Source organism: Lepidothrix coronata, unplaced genomic scaffold, assembly GCF_001604755.1.
Source record: "Lepidothrix coronata isolate B3197 unplaced genomic scaffold, Lepidothrix_coronata-1.0 Scaffold8, whole genome shotgun sequence".
Taxonomy (NCBI): domain Eukaryota; kingdom Metazoa; phylum Chordata; class Aves; order Passeriformes; family Pipridae; genus Lepidothrix; species Lepidothrix coronata.
Window position 1 is genome coordinate 7,465,226 of NW_016690188.1, and position 22,263 is coordinate 7,487,488.

Here is a 22,263-nt window from a genome sequence, read left to right on the forward strand (position 1 = left end):
GGAACACTGCAGCATATGTGGTGGTATTATTGACATAGAAATACACATGGGACTACCTGAATTGGAATGCTTTCTTTATGGGCTCTACCAATATATCTTGTACTCCAGAAACTGAGTACCAACATTTTTAGTAAATTAGTCTCTTTATACTTGGATGGTCCAGCGCTGGTGAATCTCTCCTGTTATAAAGAATCCTACCATAAGTACAAATTTCTCACCTCTTCTATTAGTATACATGTGTCAAATATGCAGAGTGAGTTTGAACATTTATTTGAAGCCTTTCTAAAATGTTGTCAGAATGTCACAATTTAATGATCTCAGTAAAATCTTTCCTTGTGTGCTTTGAACCTGCCTGACTTTAAACCATGTACAAAAGGGAAATGCTACTGATCATATAAAGAAGGAAGCTAGGAGAAAGTAAGCTTGTTACCATGCAAAGCAATTTTTGAAGTATGTGATATATATTCTGACAGAAGTGACTTTATTAGGTGGATCACTAGTTATCACCTGTATATGAATCTGTAACTGTTGTAACAGCACAGTACAGGAGATTATAGATTCAGCTAAATGTTAGTTACATGGATTTATATTTTAACACTAAGGTACACTCAGGTTTTAAATGTGGTATGTGAATAAACAGACTGAATATATTCCTTTAACTTAATCCTGTAAAGCAAATTTTCATTCATTGTTGTTCTCTGAAACTTTTAGGCTAAGCACTCCTTTAATTCATTCTGAAATTAGTTACATTTCTTCACTCTTTAGTGCCGTGATATATAGAATTGCAACTGATAACAGAAAATGGGATTCTTTATCATCATCATCCACTAGTAAAATTATTTCTGTATTTACTCAGTGGAGACAAACAGTAAACCTTCTTGACTGTGCTATGCAAAGTTTAGGAAAATAGAGAATTTGTGATGGAGGCCAGAATTGCTTCTTTTATTGTATGTGATCTTTGGAACTTCATCTTAGATGCTGAGCTTATTCTTAGAATCTTCCTCTATTTAATATACAATTAATGATGAAGAAGGGAAAAAAACTAATTAAAATCACTAAGTACAAATGGTAATCACAAATTTAGTTTACTTCTAATAAAAATGTGAAAAATTGCTTAAGAAGCTTATTAAAAGAGAATGTTTATATATTTTTGTGCTAAATAGTGTGGTCCTCTTTAAACATATCATCTACACACTAAACATAAACAATGGGTCATGTTGTCTGTTGTTAACAAATTGCACTAATCAGTTAAAAAAGTGAATAATCAGTTAAAAAAGTGAATACTCATGGAGCAAACTGTGGTCAGTTGATGGGAGAAAGCTGAAATAGATGAGCATAAATTATCTTGTTAGTACAATCAAAGCTTTGGTAGTTTACTCATAATGATATTTCCTGACAATGGTAGGAAATTGATACTAATTTAGTCAGTGGTTTCTGGTACCTAACTTAGCCTTATATCTCCTTGTGGTTCAAATATGTAGTAGATCTTTTATAGACTAATTTGCAGTGTTTTCAGATACCCTAAAGCAAAGTATTACTGCAGTTTGATACACGAATTTTTATCTTTATATCTAGTTCTGACTCTGTAACTAATTGCAAGTCTGAAGAGAATCATTTATGACTATTGCAGACAGAAGTTGCATCTGGTAGGTTTTAGACCCAAATGCTTTCTCTTAGATCCCATTTATGCTGTTAGTAGGAGGCTTTTGCTGCCTGACTGTACTCTACTGGATGGGGGGAAAAAGGCTTAGATACATAGTCTGAGTTTTTGATACAGTAGCATATATTTTGACAAAGTGGTTGTTTTCTTCTCTGGTAAAGTAGGCTTAAGGGGATCTTCCCAGTGTGGGACTCCAGACTGAGATCCCATCACAGGGATCTGTGCTCCTGAGGCACAGTTCTGTCCCATGAACTGTCTGTGGTCTAAGGAAATTGCAATAAAGATATGACAATAACACACCAACAAGGCTGTTGTAACATTTGAACTAGGCCAATGTGAGAATAGCTTATGAAATTTTAGTGCCATTCAGTATGAATCCAGTGCCCAGTTCCCATTTGATACCAGACCTGAAGCATACTTTGAACCTAATCTCTGTTCCAGCCTGATCCTGCAGAATATCTCCAGTGTTCAAAGGTAATCACTTGTAACCCTTCATCTGACTCAGTAAAATTGCTTCAACACAGAATGAACCTTTAAACTTCGTGTACTATGGTAATGAAATATGTGGTTTATAGGGAACTGTAGATTCAATATTTGTGCTTCGACTTTAAAGAAAGTATTTTATTAGCATAATTTACAGTTTCAGCTTCACTGAGAATGCTTGTCAAATGAAAAGTCTATTCCTCTCTTTATTCTCCTGACACACATATTAATTGGAAGTGAAGATTTGAAATTTCAGTAATCTATATTTCTTATGTAATCCCTGACTTCTGAATTTGAATTCCTCACAATAGTCTCCATGCATTCCATTTAACTTTTCAATTCTATTTATTTCTTCTGTGCCCTGAGCCAGACTGACCTTTTGATTTGTCAGGTTGTGTTACAGGTGATGTCCAAGTGATAAAATGTTAAAAGTTAAATTGGTACCAGAGATGCTAACCACAAAAACAAATTCTAAAGTGCTTTGACAAAATCCTGTGATTACTTGCTTATACCACATTTTAGAAATGTTCTTGTCTCAGATACATACTGGAAAATACACAATCAATGCAAGAAAAGGTTTTGTCTTGCATAAAATAAATTTTAATTGTCAGAACGTAGATATAATGTGTACATAATGGTAAATGCATAGGTAAAATTACCTTGAGTGCTGAAAACAACCTCATGCAAAGATTTCCACCAAGTGAGAAGAGGGTAGGGTAAAGCACAGAAATAAAAACCCAAAGAGGAATTGTGAAGGGAAAAATTATTGTACTAATTTAATTGAGTTGCTTATCCATTTTAAGATACATTTTTCCATGTTCAGGACGCATGTGTACAGAATTTTTTCAATACATAAAGATCAGCTATGGAAATTTAGAATTCAAATAATGTACAGAATTTGTGGACAATGTAATACAAATTAATATGTTTCCTGCAACTTGCACTGAAGATGACTCATTTTGATTTTTCTGGTTCAGTCTATCATACTAAATGTTCCCCACTCCAGATCTTCTTTCATTCCATTCTACACTAAAACATTGCACAAATGTTTTTCAGTCTCCTGTTGAGAAGATTCGCATTGAAATATTCCATAACCACATACATCATATTAAGAAAATACCATCCAACATAAACAACAAATACTGTTAGACTACAGTGTGTCACAGTATATCGTTAGGGTAATTTTTGGGTTTTTTTCCTACTGTGTAATAACTAGTAGGTTGATAGGCATCATAAATGTAACATGAATTTTGTTGGCATCATCATTTTCATCATGACTGCCTCTAATTTCCCAGCACACATTGCTTCTTAGAGAGTATTGCAGCACTTTCCTCATCAAATATGATGAACTTCCAGTATGTCTGTATCATACAGAATAGTACAAGATTATAATTTTTGTTCTGATTGTGTAATTTTTACAACTGCAGAAAGTATACAAAGAAGAAAACACTACCAAGCAAACAAAAAATTAGTTTCTCAGTTTCATATGTATGGCATATTACAGCAAGGCACTAGGCTTAGTGCTGAAATACATAATATCAAAGCCTATTTTGTTTTCAAAATATTTTTGTTTAATCTTGACATATTTGTAAAATATTTTGCAAACACGTCAAGATTAAAAATTCAGGTCAAGACATTTCATGTTACACATCAGAATTTGCCCTGTTGCCTTTCCTTTGGGAAAAATGTTTTGCCCATTTTTCTCTGTTCTCTGTTCTTTTCTTTATGTGTATTAGTGGCCAAAGCATTTTGCTCTTTTTCTCTTGGATGATGATATTAATTTGAAAATTTTCTCTGGGAACATACAGGAAAGTTTGCTTGGGTGTAAATTTGATGAATTGATTTTGCAGTAACTAATCTAGGACTGTTTCTCCTTTGTCCATGAGTAGGTTGTGGGTACTGTCCCAAAGGTATATCTTATGTGATGTAGGCATTTTAAAGTTTATTGTATTTTACCTTCTTCATACTTTTCAATTTATTCTACTTTTAAAAAAATCTTTTAAATGTAGTCTTAACTTAGTCCTCTGCTGGTTTTTATTGAGATTTAGAATCTGTCGAGACATACAGTACCTATTTATTCAATATTCTAAATAATTACATTCATTATAATTTTTGCATTTAAAATTATTATTTTTAGATTCTTCCTTATTCTTAGATGTAATATCTAAGAGGTATCAAAAAAGTAGGTGTTGGTATCTCTCTTATTGCAGCCACGGAACCCTTGTTTTAACATATAATTTAAAATAAGTAAAAACATCTAGCAGTATGATACATAAACTGGTATTTTCTGTGCAGGCATTAATTTGCTTGCAGGTGGATTTAGATTGTACACTGAGTATTACCTATGGAAAAAGCTGAAATGTCTGTCGTTCAGTTAATTAGAGAGTTTAATTTCAAATTCAAAACCAGACAAGGCAAACTGCCCCTCTCTTTCCAGAATGCTCAAATCACACATTTTTATATTGATACCTCTTACTACTACTCCTTCTCAAACATGACTTTATATTTTTATGCCTACTATGACACCTTCAAAATTTGCATGTTCAATATACCTTCTGTTTATTTTTCTCTGCACATGCTTCCATGGTCTTTTATAATGTGGATGGCAATCCTGCACTTACAGATCTTTCTAAACATTGAGAAAATGAAACAGTGCCAAAATACTATTAATGCATGTGTGACAAATGTCAATTATATTAGGTATACAGAAGGTTTTCTACAATTCTTGTATTGGTTTATCATATGCTTTAACACATAAAAATTAATGTATGTTATGTTTTTTGAAGGTAAGAAAAAGGTATCACTTTTTTCTGTTTCATAGGTGCTTAGAATGAACTTTAAAATGTGTAATTACAAGCTGCTGTCCTTTTGGTTTTTTTATCATGTCCTTTTCCACTTCTCTTTTATCGTATATAAAGCTTATTCTGCAAATAACATCAGTCATATGGAAGTGTTTTCTGAATTTCATTGATGTTCCAGAAACATGTATTATGTTTAAAACTTAAAGTTGTTTAGCCATTTAGTCATACTCCTTCAATGTTAGGTATAGTTAGAACTCCAGACTTGTATGTCTGAAGGAGTGAAAAGAATTCTGAATAGCTTGAAGAGAATAAATATAAGGACAAAAAGACTGTGAGAGTTAGCAACTTGTATTTGATATAAATTCTGTTATTTGGACTCACATTTGCTTTCTTGTGAAACAAGCTTCTGTTCCTGAACACATGAAGCATATTGATTTTACATATGCTGTCAATATATATCTGAGAGATGTGCTGTCACTCTGTAATCCACAATGGTTGGGTAAAAGACTGATTTTCAGCACCATTGCTCTTGTTACAGGAAAGTTCTCTTTGGGATTTCCCGAAGGGCATTATAAGATTAGTTTCCTTCTTATAAACTATCAGACTCTTTCATGTGCATTCTGCTGTTAAATAATAGTTTGTACACTAATTAAGATAAATCACGTAACAAAAACGCATTGACACTGTAACAATTATTAACACAGTACGTTAGTTGTGGGAACATATTTTAAGTTAATTTAATGGTACAAAGGTATTAATGAACAAGTACAATACTGAGTACAAGAGCAAGTCCCAGTTCTGCTTTGACTTCTGAGGACTTCAAACCCAATTTTCTCACTATATAAAATAAAATACTCATCATTTTCTTGCTGCATAAATGATAAATTTTTCAAATTTTTATAGAACTCTGCGTAAGTTAAATATTTTTAACTACTCTTTTCTAAACTCTTCTTTCTGATGTTTGTTTTATTTCCTCAGAGGATGATTGATGCCATCTAACAGAACATGCATCAACATCCAATAAATAATTACATTTTGTTTCTCAAAATCTATTCACCACATGGTTGCTTAGATAATTGATTGATACCTATTTTTGTTGTTACAGAAGGCATTTCCAATTTCTAAATTGATACTTTTAGTAACTGTATTTAGAAGTATTTACTTTTTCTTTTTTTTTTTCTTTTCAGTGTTGGTTTCTTGGCTTTTGTTGGACCACTGATGATGACAAAGGGTTCACTAAATAGATTGCTTTGATTATTAGGAGATTATATGGCTGGATTTTTTTTTCTGAATGTGGGTTCTTCACCTAGAAACTCTAATTGTTTCCTGACTTTCCAGCTGTATGTGATAATCAGAGGAAATGGCCAACAGCACAGAGATAAGGAGGTTCCTTTGGAGGATTCAAACCCTGCAAACAGCATAAAGGTGTTCACTGAAATGTGGAGTCTTTTTCCTTATGAAAGTGACCCTGTTGGCTGGAACTCCTCTTAAGGAAAATGCAGCAGCGTATGAGGTCACATATCAAAGATTTGTGAGTGGTTTTTGGTTTTGTGGGTGTAGAGGAATTAATCTGTGTGATTTTCTGTGTGGTAGTTAGGATTCTGTAATTGTTATATTGTAGGAGTTTTCCAGAGACTATGTATAGACAGATAGAGATAGTCATTACTGAATATGTAGTGGAAGTCAGCAATGGAATACAAGTTTTCAGTCCGGGAACTGGGTATGTTACCTCTATGTTAAAGGCACAGGGTAGACCTAGGGGTGCAATTATGTGGAATACCCCCTTTTAAAGGGACTTATGAAGAGATGACTATACCAGTGAGTTGATTTATGAAAAGAGTAGTATGGTTCAGAACTGCCTCAGTGACACAGGAAGTGAAATTTGAGTTAAAATATTACTGCCAATATTGCCTTGTTGTTTGCTGTTTATGAAGAAATTATTTCATTGGGCAGAGTGCTGTTTCTGTGGTTTTGGTGGGCTTAGCTGGGAGAAGGAATGCAACCTTGGTTTCTTTGTTACTTCCAAAAAAGTAGATACTAGTAGAAATCTCTAACATTTCTTTTTTGAGTTGAAGGATTTAGTGATTTGTCTTTATGCTGGGAACTCTTTCTGCATTATTGATTAATGTATGGTTGGCGTAATATATATCTAGGAAAGCTTGTAAATTAGTTGAATTGTAATTGAACATAATACATTCAGACCTGGAGAGTGCATATGGGATCATACCATAAGTTCCTGACTGTGAGTTATAAAAATCCCATTTTCAAAATTCCATAGTGCTACATAAGAATTAATTCATTATTATAAATTATTGTTATTGTACTCCCAAATTGTCAGCGAAGGAACTTACTGGTGTTAATTGAGTTTGCAAATCATCAGTGGTTTTAATGCCAGATTAGTTTTTAATGAAGCACTTAAAGTCTGCTTTACAGAGAAAGGAATTTTATGTAGATATTAATTGTTTGACTTCATACAGAGACAGCCATTCTAAGTGAAGTTAATTTGCTTCACAATCTCTTTTTAGTGAATGAAACTCATAGACAACTTTCTTTTGTTTCTGAGAGAACTTTGGGATGAAACACAGACATTTCCTTAATGAACTTGAGAAAACCAGACGGGTTTAAATGACTGTTCATCCAGGCCTTGTACCACTTTCTTCTATTAGTATCAATGAGTGACTAAAAAGTAATTTAAAAAAATACTAATCAGAAATTGCAATTGTACTTAAAATGGCTAGAAATATTCAGTACTTCAGGAAGAAACTTGAGTCTAATGTTGTTTCAAATGCTACTGAAAAGTGTTGAATTTAGGAATACAAGAAAAGCCGCAAGGGTCAGTCTAAAACTCAGTTTAGACTTGTTTCTTACCTCTGGTAGGAGTCTAATAGGCTAGAAGCTTTGGGAGACCAATATGTAGAGAAATGCAAGTGTGGTTGTACATTTCTCTTGCATGCACCTTTGTGTGCCTTATGGATTTCCTCAGCAACAGACAGTACCCAGGCAATACATGAAGATTGTCAATACATGAAATTGGTTTCTTTTTTTGGAAAAAAATATCTGAACTTTTAAGACTTAATGTTTTAGGTCTTAGAATACCACACTTGGGTTTATTTATTCAATAAATTTTATTATATTTGTTCTTGTATATAGAAATCGCTCTTTTTCTTAATGTAACAAGAATGGAAATGTACAAACCTGAGGAGTTATGATGATCGTTGAAAAGTCTGTTAACATCCTCTCTGTATGCATGGAAATACAGATTCGTTCAGTATCAAACTGCAGTCCTGGAGGTTTTCTGCCATAAATCCTTGTGCTAGAATTTTTTTCATACATCCTGCTAAGAAGAAAAAAAGAGGGAGAAAAAAAAGTTGGCCAATTGTTTTAGATCAAAACAGGCTGGAGACTGAATTATGGATAGACAAGAAAACACTGAATTGTATTCTTTTCCTAAATTTAGGTTAAAGCCCCTCAGACCAAAACTCTGATGAACCAGAACTGAAAAACACAATGACTGATTTGGTATGTACAGGTCATACAGTAGATGTAACAGCTGTGTAGTGTATGCTTCACTGAGCAGCATATGCTGCTACTCTTAAAAGAAAAAGAGTAAGCTTAGGACTTGACACTTAAAGAAAAAGATCACTTTTCTGTGACATTATATTACAGAAAGCCCTCCTGTATTTCATAAGCTCTCTTTGATCAGTACTGTGTAAAGTGTCTTAACAGATTAAAAAGTCTTACTAAATATAGTCTAGCAAAGTTGCATATAATTATCAAAGTCGTCGAACTGAAGAGTTATTTACAGCTATGTTGTGTTTCTTCAGCCTTTATTGCTGCACTTCTGATGATAGCAGTCACCTACAGAAATGCCACAGAATATCAGATATACTATTTAAGTGGTACTGATCATTTAAATGTGTACATTCTTAATTGCCACATAAAATAGGATTAAATGTGTATTCCTGCTTTAATAGCTCCTGTTCACCAGAACTATGGTTTTTCAGTCTCTGTGGACTTTCAGTGTACTTGATTGATTTGGCATCTATATTTTAATCCTTTCTTTTCAGAAATTTCATGTCTGATTTAAGTGAAGTCTAACAGGAGTATATGTCAGAATGTATGTAGTGTATTCAAATACATCTTACCCTTAGAGTTTGTTTTAATTATGTCAAATAAATCAAATAGCATAGTCAAGCTTCAACATTGTTTTCTTCCACAGTGCAACTTGCTAGAGTTTCTGTAAGGAACTTGCAAAGAGGATCAGACTCACTAGACACCTTTTGGTACAGTACTTCTCAATGTTTTGTTTTTTGGGAATTCAATTAAGTGTAGAACATCACTCTAGACATAGTTGAAAACTGGCAGTGAATGTTAAAATCTACTGATAAGTGACTATCTGCAATAAATACTCAAAAAACCTACAGCTGTACTATTTGGGCCTAATTACCATTGTGTAATCCCAGTGAGATCACTTCACTGAAATCTGTGTTTATTTTAACTAACAATCTGGGTATTCCTGGAAGTACCCAGTTTGTTAGCACTTACCTAAAAAGAAAAAGGTTAACATAAAGTGACTAGGACACTACTTTGTATCTTCATTTGAAAAGCGCTAAAAGGTTATCTTTTTCACTTAGCATTAGGCTTAGGGATACTTTAATATAGGCCAAACTTAAATCAGCAGTGAAAATAAGATAATTCAGTACATATTGAGACACTGTAAGCATGAACTGGTAACCGTTTGTTTCTAGTTGTCTGCTCATTCTTGATATACGATAATGTATTTGTTCAGCTTTATGCCAGTACCAGTTGCTTAAGTAGTAGATGTGCCCTGGCAATCCTGCTTCTTCTAAAACACTATTACCACTAGTAAGAATAAGGTATCAAGATGATGCATGATTTTCTTTCCAATATGCCTTCAGTTTTCAGGAATTTTTATACAGTCAATAAGAACTACCATGTATTTGCTAATTTCTCAATATCCTTGAAAGTGGTACAACAGTAAAATTGGTTTACCTTGTATTTCATTCCAAATAATGGAAGTAATAATTATTAAAATCTGAGAATAAACTTTCTTTAAAATTAAATGGGTCTTCTGCAACTGGAAAATGGTGGGAGAATCAAAAAATTAAATATACCTTCTGTAGGCAAAATGTGCAGATGTGTCATGTGAAGTTGTTATATAACCTGAAAAGTCAGGGAGGAGATGTTTATTCAGCTCAGTGAACAAGTACTGGAGTAAGGTTCAAAACTTTAGGACACTAAATTAAACATCATGAGTGCAAGAAAGGAACAAGCTACAGATTTCACATACAGCTATGGTGATGTCTTCATGTAACTGTGAAGAAGAAAAAAGTGTAGGAAAACTCTTCTAGGACTAGAACTCCTTCTCTTGTGTCATTAGCTTTGCTAGTATGTTCTATTGTGCTGGTGTGAAAGCATACCATGCTGATTTGCAAAGAAGAAATAGTGGTACCAATTCCATTTTACTTAATAGTTCAAAGGGTTTGAAAGAGCACAAGCCCATCTCCTCTATGGATTTCAATATATGTGTAGATTTCATATGTATATAGATTTCAATATGTATATATTGAAATAATGCATCAAATTTGAAATAATGCCTAAAAACGTGTTAAAAAGTAGTAAGTTCTGAGCTGCTGAAGATGCTGTTTTAGAACTAATAGTTTCTAGTGGCACTCCAGGCATCATTTCTTCAGTTCTCTTTGTAAAAAGTTTAAGGGTTTTGTCTTCATGGAGACACTGAGGCAAATTAATCTCAATGAATTTTGAAAGTGAATTTAAGTGAAACTCAAATTAGGTACCTTATCCAGCATCAAAGTAGTTTTGACTCAGTTCAGCTGAATTGAATTAATTTATAAATGAATTCAGCTAAATTGAATTAAGGCCACTTAGTTATGAAGAAAGATATCAACAGAAATGTTTAAATACAGTTTATTAATTTACTTTAAATTAAGACTTTTAATAACTTTTCTTGATCATCACTTGCATATATTCTTAATACATGTGCACTCTCCAGATTTTCCCAAAAATTTTCCTGTGGAGTGTCAGAGGCTCATTCTATACTTTTGCCATGTAGAAAAACTTTGTCTTTCTTGCTTAATCAGTCTTGAAAACATATTTTTCCTCTCCCTATTTCTCCATTTCACCTTTTTATTGCATTCTGGTCAGGTGTTTTTTTCTGTTAAGCCATGCAGGAGGACTGGTGGCCTCTCATTATCCCAATAAGAAGTAAGGTAGGTAATTTTCACTGTTGAACTACATACTGAAAAGTGTTGTATACTTTTTATCTCATGGCATCCCTATAACTCTAAAAGCTACGTAACACCTGAAATGGACATTTGCAAAACACAGTGGTCAGAAATCACTGGAAAGGCTTTAGAGCTAAACACGTGCTCAGAGTGATTTGCTTGACCATAAGATCTTTAAGATGTCATTAACAATTTCATACTGTTGCATAATGGTAGCTGTCCTAGCAATTAATTTACAATACCTTGCTCCTTTAAATAAAAATAAATTTAAAATAAAAAAATACAGTGAAAGGATAGAAGAAATTATTCTGAGGTTGGTTTTTTTATGAGCTGTAAATGGCAACAAAATAAAAATGCAGTAAATATAAATTTACCAGAGTTATGTCACGTAACAGGGTCATGCAGCCAACCCAGGGAAAGCACAGGCTAAAATTTAATAAAAATGCATTTTAATTCCTCTGATTTTATCTCCATAAGTAAACAAGTGTGTAAGTCTTGAATGAAGCTGAAAGAAGGAAAACTTCTCAATAAGGAGCCTTGAGAACATAAAATTTTCATAAATCTGCTGATAGAGCATGTCAAGACAGCCAGCTGCTTTTGTCATCTTATATCTGGTTATATTTTCCTATGGTATTGGCTTATAAGTACTTATTTTGTAGTACAAGCACATTATAACCCTTAAGCAACAAGAAAAATGCTTAGAGCTGATTCAGTTAGACTGTTTGTTGGAATAAATCCTGCTACTTCCTGCCTAATCACAGAAAGTTTTGCTGGCTAGGTGACTGTGTTTTGTAAAGACACGTAAATCTCATATTGTTTGAAAGAAATGTCTCCATTTTCAGGTTCATCATATCTAACTCTATTCAGACAAACTTGTTGAAATTTTTTGTATTCCAGCATGCTGTGAGACTTGTAGAATAGGAAGAGTTAAAGTAGTGAATCCATCAGAGCTGTACCTGTTATCCAGTCCATGGCTAAGTACAGGAACATTACAGTAGAAAATCCTGCTTCCGTGGTTATTGCCATAGGATGGACAGGCCATTTTTTTCTAGTTGACTTCCCAGAGCATTAGATGCACAGGAATCCATAATAAGAGAAGAATCTTCTATGAATGAGCTAAAATTTGTTTCAAGATCAGCTACTCTGTGAAATTCACGTGCTCTGACATTGTCACAATGCCATCCTCTTGCTTTATTAAACACTACTTCTTACAGTGTTTTGAAGAATTAGTCTTTAAAAAAAAAGTTAATCTATGTCTGGGATTTTTTTTATCCTTGCGTAAGAATTCCTTAGAACTTAAGTCAGACCTTTTAGAGACTTGACCACGAGGAATTGCTTATTCATTGAGCAAATCTTGAAGAATCAGTACAAATTAAGATAATCAGATCTGTTTTCACCTACTTCTCTTTCAGTAATTTGTCAAGTTCTTCAATGACGTTTTTATTTCTCTTTTCTGTGAAGTTCTGTATGTCCCTTTTTTTAGGATTTATTTTTCCATTGATTCTATGTTCTCTAGGGGAAGGCAATACATTAGAAACTAATCAGGTAATTTTTTTCTTTTTCCAATCATGTGCTAATGCACTGCTTATCACTTCAGCTGATATTTAGCACTTTGGGGCTATTTTTTCCTTTTTCTTCTCTTGGCAAAAAAAGCTGTCAGGCACATCCTGCCCTGTGGGGCTGCTTGTGATGCTTCTGCTTAGGCTCTGCAGAAAAGGTGATTACCATTCTGTAACAAACTGAAAAACTCACTATAGAGAGGTGGTCTGAGTAAAGGCTGAATACACAGTTACACTTCTGCAGTGCAGGAATTTTCAAGAAATCGGTGGTTTATTATCAAATTAAGGCTCCCTTATGTGGAGAAGGGTCTGAATGGTCTATGTTATAAGGGCTTTTCCTAGTATTTTTGGTAATACAAACTGAAGTTTGGTAGAAGATTTATATTTTCAGCAACTATAAAAGTTATAGTTATGATTACCCGAAGTTAAAATTATTTTGAATGTGACATTTTTCAATTAAAATCTAAAAAAAACCCAGTGGGAATTTCAGACATGATAAATACTAAAACTTTTACTGAATTGTTTCAGTAAATTTTAATTTTTTGAGTAGTCTTCCCCTGATGCTCTTAGCAAAATATAAATATAATACTATACAAATTAGTAGACAGACTGTATATCATGATTGGTTTTGGTAAATTTAAAAAGTTGTCTGCTGGAGAAAAAGAAGGCAGTTTGGCTTTTTTCTTGTATTGGATGTTTACTTAGCCCACAGTCAAAATAAAAAATGTGTCATTACTAGAAAAACATTTAGGAATATGAAGACTCAACTGAGTAAAAGCTCTTACTCAGGGATAGGAGCAACACCAACAAGGTAATACACAGTTGCCTCTGTGTAAATCTCTGCAGAGGACTCTTTGTCTCACCTCACCAATTCCTTGAGCTCCCCAACCAAAGCAGCTGAGAACAGGTAGGTCCCTCCAAAACGCAAAGTAAGGCACCTGTCGTAACTCCAAATGTCACACCTAACCTCACATTTACTGAAGCTCAAAGTTTTGATACTTAGACACAGTGGTTTCCTATAATCACTGCTCTTTACAACTACTCTCCAATACAGTGTGACTCAGAAAAACTTATATCTATCAGTTATCACCGTTAACTGAATATTCTCTATGAATCTTCATCCCGAGGTAACTAAAATTTTAAACCTTTATGAACATTGATGGTGATGCTTTTATTCCTCACTTTAGATAAGATTTCTTACAAGTATTCCAAATTACATTTGTCACAGCAATGATAATAGCAGCTTATGCACCTACATGATGAAGCTATCAGCAAACAAGTTTGGCCAAGTCTTTTTGAAAAATTTATTGGCTAAACATTTCAATGTTTTTCTTCGACTTCGAAGAAGCCAGCAAAGGTTTCTCAGGTGACAGAATATGTTGCACTGTCTCTGATCTCAGTTTACAAAGGACAGGAATTAGGGAAGCATCATACTTAGTATTAATACTATTCTTCTTTTTCTTTTTTTTCTTAAATACAATGAAAAACTAATTCACATGGTTAGGGACAAATTCATGTCAGGAGTTCCATTACACAGGTAGCCTGCTCTAAGACATTGATAAAGGTCAGTATAACATTGAAAATGTTGCTAAAATGTTGGAGGTATTACAAAAAATGACCTGTAACTTTGAAAAATAATCAAATTATCTCTGAACACAGCAATATCTTTATTATCATTCTACTCAGAAATGCGTGCATGCTTTCACAATTGTACAGGCACTGCAATAATACATGTAAAATAGAGAAAGGTGATTTTGTCAAGTGAATTGAAAACAGATTGATACAGAGATAAAAATTGCTAGAACACAAGGGACATATCTTGCCTCAAGAGGATGGGTCTATTTTTACCCCTGATAAATCTATGGTAAGCTTGGAGTAATGGAGATGCAACTTAGTTTTTTTGACAAGTAACACACATCATTGTGAAAAAGGGAGGAGGTTTTTATTAGCTGTCTAATTTACCAGATAATGGTCTGTCAAAAAAGTTAACCATTGTTTAACATGGTTTTTTTAAAATACAGTTTCAGTTTAAAAGCTGGCTTCTATTGAAAAGCAAGAATTCTCATGATTTTTAGGAAAATAGGATGCCATTCTGATTTACTAAGTCTTTGAAAAGCATACTACAATCTTCTAACAAAATAGTTAAGAGTGTAACCTACTGATACTGCTCCAGAAATTTTATGTAAAGAATGACTTGTGGCCTCAGTGTTATGAGAAGTCATAATTCATAATATGCATGTGTAGTATAATGGGAAAAAGTGGTTGTGGCTGTATACCGGTAATACACCTTCCCAGGATTTCATGGGAAGGACTTCAATAGAAAGAAAGTATCATTTCCAGATATTCTGGGAGAATTTCAGAGGTAGAAGCCATATGCAAAGTGTATTTCCCTAATAAAGAAAATAAAAAATTAAATACAATTAATAACATTAAATTATGTGCAATTGTCAGAGACCAAAATTCTAATGATCAATAAAAAATATCGTAAATTTTACCCTTTACATATTTCCTCAGTTCTCTTTTGGGGAGGTTTATTCTTTTACTTTTTTCCATGATCTTAGAACCATTCAGCCAGAAAAGCAATGTGGAGGTAAGACTTTTAGACTTCACAGGTGTAGTAAATTCTTCAGTTTGCATTGAAATCTTTGCTGCAAAATCGGAAAAGCATTCAAAAATATTGCACCTGTGTTATGTACAGCGTTAACCAAGCAGCCTTCAATTCATCTATTTAGTATTCACCTGTTTGCTTTTGCATCATTGATGTTTTTGTTGTGAAAGCACTAATTATTTTCCTTCAAATTAAAGAAATTCAATGAATGATCATTAGACAGACTCCTTGGAGACCATCTCTATAACAGCTAGATAGATAATTAGAAAACAACTAGATTAGATAATTGGAAAAAAGTGATACATAGTACACATTGAGCCAGAAGTTCTTTATATTGTAGATTTACCATAGAATCTTTTTATTCAGCAAAGTTTTTCTGTTATTTAAACATGTGCAATACGAACCCTGTCAAAATAGCTCAGCAATTGCTCCATTAACTTCTATAAATACCTAAATTAAAATAACTGCTACCACTGATGTAAGTTAAGAGAAGCTGGATAAAACCTTACTCATTATATTTCAGTTTTTAATAACAACATGTTTCAGTCCTAAACATACAAATTAATCAAACTAAATGCGCTATTGTAATAAAATAGAAAATAGAAATAAAAGAGAAAATGAAAGATGTGCACATTCACAGTGCAGTCACTGTGCACAGTTTGGTAGAAAATAATCATTAGGGCTCTCCAGTCACTAATAAGAACTGAACAACAGAACACAAGGGTTCACGTATTATACAGCTATTGAAAATACTTGGTCAGTCATTCCTCTGGTCCTGTCTCCCACAGTCATATTTAAACAATAGAATAGTGCTTTTTTATTATTAGTTTGCAATTTAATAATCCTTCTGTAGGGTCTCTGATCTCTGATCATTTGCAACATTTCAATCTGGTTATGGTAAACTATATTAATCAGCACTTGCATATTTTTCCACTTTCACAAAGGTTAGTTCATATCGGGCTTGTAACTTCCATTTGTTAGATAGTCATGAAAGTCAGCCAAAGAGAAACATTAAAACTTTTATTTTCCTGATTACTGGCAATGTGGTAATATGTGGGGGGAAATGACTCTCATTACCAGCATTATAAACCACAAGCCTTTTTTTTTTTTTAAAGGACTGATTAAGGGACATGTGCCCATCTTTGCATTGTTGATGTTAGCATGAAGAGCAAGCAGTTAATGTAGGGGCTTTCTGCTTTTCTAGGTTGTAGAAAATAGAGGTCTGCTGTGTCATTATTCTTGTTAGAAGTATTCAGAGCTTTTCTTCTTTTTCTGAAATGTTCACTAGACCAAATTTAGATGAGAAGGCTGAAATAAATAATTATTTACTTGGTGTGGCTGATGTATTCTGTGTTGACCTAATCAGAATCAAAGAGATTTAGTATGGCTAAGGCCAAGTGATGGATAAAATCATATTATAAAGTAAAATATAACCTCTCTTAAAGCCTCAATATCACTAACTCTTAGGAGGGAAATAAACCAGCTCTTTAGATACCTACAGTTATATAAGAAGTGAGATATGTTTCACTGCTGTTTGTCTCTAGAAATATCTACCTTTCCATACGAAGAATCAGTGGACTGAGGTATGAGCAGGTTACTGTTACTGTGAAATCATATACATCTGTACATGGCTTAGGGCTGCATGATGTCAGATGGCTGTTTTCAAGCCTACTTATAGAAAATTAGTCTACAATAACAGAAAATAGGAGTTGAAACTTTAAAATATGCTTGCAGTAGTTAGCCGATAAATAATGCATCAGAAGCGTTAGTTTTGAAAAGGGTGAGTAGTTGATATGCAAATAAAATTGAAGTCTGTTCACAGTAAAAAGCATTAGTATTTAACTTAAGTTTTATATAAATAATTTCTTTACTGTCATAGTGGGCATAGATTTGATGTGAAATATTTACATAATACAAATAAAAGTATGCCCTACCTACTTTCACATGGTGCGCAGGTAGCAACTTACAGAGCAGGATGTTTTGCTGCTGCTCTTTCTTCCCCATATATAGGTTAGTTCCATGGCTTTTCAAAGGCTTGAAATAAACTTAATGCTTCAGCATTTGCCATAACGTATAAAAATTTTTTTGAGAAAGATACTGGGATAAGAGAAGAAGGAACCTACAATTACTTATCTGTCTGAATATGTAAAAAATTTCAACTTTGGTCTTAAAACTCATTGAGGGAAGAAAAAATTAGACCCTTTTATCAAAACCTACTTCATGAGAAGATCTGCAAGCACCATGAGTGATTTATAAATTTTGGGGACCATTTTTTCTACAATACTTCAAGTTTTTTTTCTCAGCATCTTAGGGCAGCATATATTTACTTGTCAGGCAGGGGCAGGGAGAAGAAAAATCAGTGTCATTTAGTTTCCTTGTAAGAGAGAAAGACTTGTAGATATTACTGGAGACAATGAGGGATATAAGGCATGAAAACTGAATAAAGTGTCTAAATAGTCTTATGAAACAGGGGAAAGCAGTGAAAAAAAATCATTTGTGGAATAATTTGAACTTTTGTTATAGGATATATATATGTATGTATCTACGAGTGTATGTGAGAAGGAAGTACTTGGTGAAAAGTCTATTACTACAAATTTAAGTCTTGATGTCTGTTCTTAGGAAATAACTCATTTCAGTGATCCGAATTTGGGCATAGAGATACCCAGTATGAACCTTTTGGAAAGTAAGTGTTGAAAAATCTCTTGGAAAAACAGTCTTCATGAACACTCTGTTTTTTTAGTTTTTCTCTAGAAAAAATATCTTCTCAAGTTCTTTGTCAGAAATCAGACCCTTCAAAACACTTCAGAATATCTTTAGTTTCTGAGTGTTGACTGTTGTTTCCCAATTTATCTGTCTATAGTGAATTCCCTGAAGGCTGAGACCATCTGGTCCTTCAGTTTATTTAACTATTTCTCAGTTTTTGTGAGCTTTGAATTAAAACTGTCAGGCTCAAGGTTTATAACCATAATGATTTCTCAGACATCATTAATTTTAATGTTTCCAGGATCTGTTCCATTTTTTGCTCTTACACTTATCTCCCACAGGAGTAAGAGCTTCCTTTCTTGTAAAATGTGCTTTAAAAGTGGATTAAAATTAAATGATGTAAGTAGGGGGAATCACAGACTTGCAATCCAAATCTTTATTGGAGTTATTTCAAGTTTTCATACATGAAATAGATGTTTATGCATTTGCTTGCTTTCATATAACCTTCCATTACATATAGAAATAGTTCTATTTTGCCAGTGGGCAAATCTCCTGTAATGTGGGTGGTAATTATATATAGTAAGTGAATGTGTAATAGAGCATTAATTATTAACACATTCTATAAGTGTTAACCAGATAGTCTCAAAACACCTCTGTGAGGCTAATAAGTATTATTTATCCTTGGGGGTTTTTAATTGACAAGATGTACAGACACTGATTTATAAATGCTGATGTTATCTTTCACCTCTCTTCTACAGGAATTGAATATTTACTATACATTCATTTAAATGCACATATCTCTTGCTCTGCTGAGAGAAATAGTTAACATTTAGTATCCCAGTGAATGAGTGAAATCTTACATGTTTTTATGGATCTTTTATGATACATGTCAGTCTTCTTATTGATTTTTAAAAAATATCTTAGTAGTTCACTAGAAGTAATACTTTGGGTATCATGATCACTGCATAAAACCAGAAGCTTAATATTTATATAGACAAGAAAGATGAAAATATGTATGTATTGACTCTGACTTTTTTGTGGTTATTTTGAATGCCCAGAGCAAGAACTTATGTAGTATAATAGGTAAATCACAGAAATGTCTAGGAATTGCTGGTGTCCTTTCATTCTTGTTTTAAATTACAGGAACCTTAAATATTATCCTCTTAAAAAGAGGTATTGTAGCACAAGATAAATTAATTTAAAAAAGGCTACCACATAATATAAATCTTGAGTCACATCACCTACTCTTCAAGTCCATATTTTCCCAATGCTACCACCACAGTTCCTTTGCTTTCCATTGCTGTGACCTGTATTACATGTTTATTTACAGAATGAACAAGATTCCAAGTGAACAAGGGTTTACCAGACTTTAATAAGGGATCCTTCTGTAAGGATCTTTATACTTTTTACATGATAGACTTGCAGTTCTTCTTTGTGGTGTCTCTCCCATCTTTTAAGAATCGTGTAATGCTTTTGTTAAAACTTAGAAGTTCATCTATAGTAGGACAAGAATATTTTATTTCTTCAAATGGTTATCTGCTGAAATATCAATTCAATGGATTTCACACTTCAGTATTAATGATTTTAGAAGGTTTTTGCCTGGAGGAGGGCAGCAGACTCACAATTGTAAATACGTTATTTTGTATATAAAGGAGGAGAGGGGTTTTTTTACTTGTTTTAGGACAATATTTTTTTTCTTTCACTCAGAAGTTGAGATACTATTATAATTTTAGCAGCCCATATTATGTACCAGTTATTATGTACCAGTTGATGCTATCATATTAACTAATCTCACTGCTTAGGAAATCAAGGATGCACTCTAATTCTTTAGTTAAGATAAAGTTGCCCTGCTCATTCACAGAACAGAGAGAACTGATAAAGTAGAGCCACGAAACACACATCATCTTGACTAATCCAAGGACAATTCATCTTTTATTACAAAGGTGTAGTTGGTTGTTCAGAATCATGCTCCATTGCTAGATACCATCACAGAGATTAGTTTTGTGAGTTGGTGTCACCAGGATAATCATGACCCATGTATGGCTCTTAATGGAAATTCCATCTGTAAAGACTAAAACTTCCATCTCTGTGTTTACACTGAAAATTAAATTGAGGTTTATTCTGAGTTTGTTTCCTAATTCAAACAGTTTCCATTTCAATTTCAAAAAGCTTTAACCGTAACGTACAATAAAGTGTAGTCCAACTTTAAAACTCTGGGCGGGTGTATAAGTCAGAGATTAGTGTTGTGGTCCAGCTCACCTCTATTATGTATTTCAAGCAGAGCTGAGACTGCATGTAATTACCTGAGTAAGTTGGCTTAGCTCATTCCTGTGCTTTGAAACAAAGAATGAGTACAGGAATTTTCCTAATCCTCCCCTGAAAGGAAGAAAAAGTGTTCTTGGCTTTTCCAAATTGCAGAGTCTATATCCTTTTGGATGGTGTAACCAAAAACCAGGAGGATGGAGGAGGACTGCATGACAATGTGCATGGGAGAAGTTATGACCAGCCACCCTCCAATGGGGTAATTGTTCAGGTGTCCCTTTAGTTAGGAATTTTCCTTGTTTTTCTAATTTGGATGTTTACCCTTGGGCAAAACCTGTGTCTCAGGTTTACTAGTATTCTTCTGCCACTTCACACATTGTCAAATGATTGATTGTTCAGGTACTAAAATAAAAATCTCAATAGGGTTTTAAATTAAGGATTAGAACAGAGCTGTAAATTAACAGGAATGTGATTATCTACAGCTATGCAAAGATAGTGAAAATTAACACTGATTGCTAAGAATGACTGGATAGATACTTCTCTGTTTACAGTTATTAACCAGATGCTGCTTGGAGGATATTTCTCTGGTTTTCTATTTGCAGGTGATAAATTATGTCTAGAATGTAAAATCAGCTTTACCTTTTCCAATATTAGGATATATTTAGGTCAATGCCACTGAAGGATATTTTACTACAAGAGAAGCAAATTCACCTATGTCTATCAGAAAAAGGCACTCAAATGCAAATCTACAGATCTTAGACTGCTGGACTGTTTATATAACAAAATGCATTATAGCAAAGAAGATTGACAGTTAACTTGATTCTTCTATGTTGAGCCTTATTAAACACTCTGTCTCAATATTACAGACTTAATTAGCTGGAATCATAGTGACATCACCTTCAGTGGGGGGAAATAATTGATGTGAGCTGAAGCAAGTCTAATAGGCTTGACCTTCAGTCAGATTTTGGAATGGTTAAGAACTTAAATGCATACTATATTTACCTGAAGGTTCAGGCTGATCAAGTCTTCAGAAGAAAGAGCTGCAAAAGTCAATGCTGATAAAGTCAAATGCAGGCATACACGCACTAGAAAGGTAGCTAGAAGTTGAACTTCCTCCTGGACTTTGAACACCTGTGTAAAAATCCTGCTGACTGGACCATGTGTTCCTGTCTCTGGGGAAGGAAATTGTAATCAAAGCAGTAACAGGTTGTCAGTAAAAACAAGCAAAAAAGTGAAAGAGAGAGATTCATGTTTAATGTCATAGTCTAAATATACCAGCATTAATTATCTTCACAAAATTAAATCTACCTGCTAGTTCCTTTGCAATTTTTGCCTTTGGTTTTTATATCCACATTTCTCTGCGCAATTACTTAACAGATACCATGTTTATATCTACATCATTCCACAAATGCAGTCCAGAGAACTGTAAGGATGTCTGTCAACTAACATGCCTGAGTGTCCCAGCCATGGTCTGGACATTTTTTTCTTCACTGGACAGTGCAGACAGTGAAAACAGAAGAACTCCTTCACAACAGAATATCCTCCTCCTGTTGCCCCGAATGTCTTGAGAACCACAACCTGTGCCTGTGCTGTGGGGGGAGATAAGTCTTCTAAGTGTCCTGTTCTCATTTCTTCATGTAGGTTATAGCCCAAGAATTTCCAAGGCCTCTGTAAAGATACAGTGTTTAGACTGCATAAATATCATCCTTTATGAAGTGATGCTGAACCTAGGACACATCAGTAGAGAATTAAGTACATACAGACTAAAGACTGATCAATTTGTTATGCAGTCTTTGGCAGTGGCTAAAAGCAATGACTTGGAAGGGGAGTCTGAACAGGGCTAGCCTGGAGAGGAAGTGTCCCAGAACATTCCTCCAGCCTCCACCAGTTTGCAGCTCTGGGTTTTCTTGCGCAGTCTTGG

The 22,263-nt window shown here is 33.8% G+C and overlaps 1 protein-coding gene and 1 long non-coding RNA gene across 5 annotated transcripts in view; one reads left to right on the plus strand and one right to left on the minus strand.

Annotated features, from left to right (window-relative positions):
- ADGRA1 (adhesion G protein-coupled receptor A1) overlaps nucleotides 1–22,263 on the plus strand; it is a 263,876-nt gene that overhangs the window by 151,714 nt on the left and 89,899 nt on the right. The window lies entirely within an intron of this gene.
- On the minus strand, nucleotides 2,733–21,458 carry LOC108492136. Of its 3 annotated transcripts, XR_001873012.1 has the most exons (4): nucleotides 21,345–21,449; nucleotides 15,265–15,417; nucleotides 8,140–8,281; nucleotides 2,733–3,203 (listed from the first exon to the last, which is right to left on the minus strand). It is a non-coding gene; the product is annotated as an uncharacterized LOC108492136 (long non-coding RNA). The 3 variants fall into 3 exon arrangements; XR_001873013.1 differs by lacking the exon at nucleotides 15,265–15,417 and having other exon boundaries at nucleotides 8,140–8,278; nucleotides 21,345–21,458; XR_001873011.1 differs by lacking the exon at nucleotides 15,265–15,417 and having other exon boundaries at nucleotides 21,345–21,456.